Here is a 3,978-nt window from a genome sequence, read left to right on the forward strand (position 1 = left end):
ACTATAGGACTCTTGATACAGGTAGTAATGTACACTCATATCTGTCCAAACTAAACATAGAGACAATTCTATAATGAAATATAAATTCAGACAAGTAACCGACAAATTCAATACTACGGTACCTCAAAATACAGTATCCAAGGTATCAAACATACCAAAACGCAAATGTATAAACAATATTTCAAAATGGCATCTTATTCAGAAAAAAAACTTTCACTCACCTTCCAAGTGAGATTTCTGTTAGGCCTGAACATGTGCAGAGAGCCCATGAGGCACAAGCATAGTAAACACTGTTATCAGGGCGATTCACCAAGTATTATAACACAAGGTGGTCACGTGGCCTGTTGCAATGTTTACATACAAAAAGTTGCATCATCTTTTTTTCACTGATCAATTGGATATTGTGTAAACCGTATCGCCGTTGTTTTTTTTTCTACAATTAAGTTTTATCATGTATATTTTTTATTGCTCTCGTACAACACTTTAGACACACACACACACACATATGTGTGTGTGTTTGTGTGTAAGCCCAAAAAGACTGAAAGTCGGTGTTTAACCCTATTTAAACATTGTTCTCACGGTTAGTGGTGAGAACAATCGATGTAGCAAACCCCAACAGCTTTGGTGACGTTTCTGTCAGGACTGACAGTCGCCGAACAGAATGGCTGCAAAGACCGATTTGATCTGCAATTTATCTCGTTTGTAGACAGGTTTTCTTTAAAAGACATATCTGTGCTTTCCCCCGTTCACTCAAATCCGAGGTTTTGCCCATATCTGGGTCACAGGGAGTCTCCAGTAAGAGGTGGGGGAGCAGCACACGACACTAATAAATAATAATAAAAAGCTTAACATGAGTATGTATGTATATCTGTGTGTGTGTGTGTGTGTGTTGATCTCCCAAGCCCCTCTTCGATTCCTTGTAAACAGACTAATGCGTTGATGCGATTCCTTCAGACACTGTAGAATCAAAATTCGACAAAATAATAGTCCGGTTTGCACCAGGCAGACTTTTATGTTATAACTATTTAGCTGTCCTCCTTTCTCTCTCTCTCTCTCTCTCTCTCTCTCTCTCTCTCTCTCTCTCTCTCTCTCTCTCTCTCTCTCTCTCTCTCTCTCTCTCTCTCTCTATATATATATATATATATATATATATATATGCATACATATATCCCGCCTCTCTCTCTCTCTCTCTCTCTCTCTCTCTATCTATCTCTCTATCTCCCTCCCTCCCCCCTCTCTCTCTTTTATAAAGGCCTTGTAAGTGGAAGAATTACACAGAAAAATTCCTGAAGCGCGGTGATATTTCAAGGCTCCTGCGGAAAAGACCTTTATCAACACTGGAACAAAGGTCTATTGATAACAGTGAATCACGTATTGGACATGTGGTCGTTTGAGGCGACTGGGAAAGCTGTGTCCTAGTGAATGGCTTTTGTTGAAGGGTAAAGCATATCACAGCGTTGGTATGTTTGCAATGATAGGAAAGAGGTAGTAGGGGACATACGTATAAATGCGTGCATGAGAGCTAAGGGATGTGTGTGATAAAAATAATTAGATTGATTAAGTCATAAAAAGCTATAGAAAGGACGAACGGCCAGCGTATATATTTTGATATTTGAATAATGATAATGATAGCAATATTAATTACCTTTAGCTATGGCTCAGTAGCTTCCTCTGTCTCTTTCTCTCTCTCTCTCTCTCTCTCTCTCTCTCTCTCTCTCTCTCTATATATATATATATATATATATATATATATGTATATATATATGTATATATATATATACATATATATATATATATATATATATATATATATATATATATATATATATATATATCCTCTCTCTCTCTATCTCTCCTCTCTGTCTCTATCTATTTCTCCTCTCTCTCTCTCTATCTATCTCTCCTCTCTCTCTCTCTCTCTATTTCTCCTCTCCCTCTCTCTCCTCTCCCTATCTCTTTCCTCTCTCTCCTCTCTTTGTCTCCCCCTCTTTTCTCCTCCCCTCTCTCATATTGCCTGAGTGAAGAGAGACTCTCATCACCCTCGCAGTATGGGCATAAAATGACCTTTCAGAGCATAATGAACCAGTACGTGACCAAGTACATGCAACGCTAATGAGGATCGCAGGTGATTCACAGTAGAAGTGGATCAAAACATGAACGAATTCATGACAGATTAATACGCAGTTAATATACGGAATGTGTTGTTCGTTCGTACTAAGCACGTAACCATTTCCTGTGATTAACAATGCCAATACTTTTCTCTAACTTCAAATAGCCATGTAAGTGCTAGGACACCATGGGGACAAATGCGTTAAGTGCAAGACGAAAGGAGTCCTAGAAGTGAACTTGGTCAGGGCAATGTAAATGTATAAGTAAAAAAATTGAGGATATTATTTCATATGTAAATATATTTGGAACCAGGATAGTCTTTCGCATTACTGACTACAGTAAAAAATACGTGGAGTGTGTTCAAATCAACAACGGATATCAGAGAGACTCATCGTGCCTCTTCCTCATTACAGTACTCAATAAAAAGGAGAAAATCCCCCCCCCCCCCCGATCATCCAAATGTTCTGTCCTACGGGAACATAGGAATAATGAACCCTCCATCTCGAAAACTGGATCGAATTAATTATCTGCCTTAAACTTAAAGGATTCCCCTCTAAGGTTCATTTGTTGCACCCCATCTTTTTTCTGCTACATTCCTGTTATCATCTGTATAAAAAAAAGTTATAAATCAAGGCGATTTATGAAATATCAGTCGACACAATCGTCTGATGTGACGTCATCAAGGTTTCCCGCGTTTTTTTTTTTTTTCTTTCTCTCTTTCCTTTCTTAAAATCAAATTTGGCAAAACCACCTGTCGGAGTAAATTGAATGATCAAATGATTCCAAAGAATGATTTTTGACAATTTAGAAATGGGATTTATCCTTTTACCTTTGATATTTACCTGTGCCATCTGAAGTCTATAGAAGGTCAGCAGTATATCCTTCGTAGTGAATGAATTTCCAGATCAAATATCTCTCAATTTACACACACACACACACACATGCATACATAAATACACACACACACACACACACACACACACACACACACACACACACATATATATATATATATATATATATGTGTGTGTGTGTGTGTGTGTGTGTGTGTGTGTGTGTGTGTGTGTGTGTGTGTGTGTAAATTGAGATATATATATATATATATATATATATATATATATATATATATATATATATATATATATATATATATATATATATATATATAGCTAGATACATAGACAGATACACACGCACACACACACACACACACACACACACACACACACACACACACACACACACACACACATATATATATATATATATATATATATATATATATATATATATATATATATATATATACACACGCACGCGCATACACACACACACACACACACACACACACACACACACACACACACACACACACACACACATATATATATATATATATATATATATATACATATATATATATATATATATATATATATATATATATATATATATATATATATATATATATATATATATCTTACACAAACAAACCGACAAAGAATGAAAGTGGCTGACTGCAGGAAAGACGTGTGAATATAGTTTTTTTGACATCACAAAGTGCGTGCAACGAAGCACATGTCTCTGGCTGCGTGGAAGATAAGAAGAGATAACAACAGGAGAAGGATAACAAGGAAGAAAGGGGGGGGGGGTGAAATATGTGAGAAGAAAACGAAGGAGGGACAGAAGAAGGACACCGAAAGAGAGGTTCCACTCGCCTCACGTGAATCCGGAACCAGAGTCGAGTCCTTGTGGCCAGGCCAGGCGTGGCATCGGAACCGAGGAACCGAGTGAGCCAGACCTACAGCATTCTTTGTCCACATAACATGGTGTATGCAATGAAGATTTATAGTCTATAAGTATCTTGGT

Source organism: Penaeus vannamei, unplaced genomic scaffold, assembly GCF_042767895.1.
Source record: "Penaeus vannamei isolate JL-2024 unplaced genomic scaffold, ASM4276789v1 unanchor811, whole genome shotgun sequence".
In the NCBI taxonomy this organism is placed as follows: Eukaryota; Metazoa; Arthropoda; class Malacostraca; order Decapoda; family Penaeidae; genus Penaeus; species Penaeus vannamei.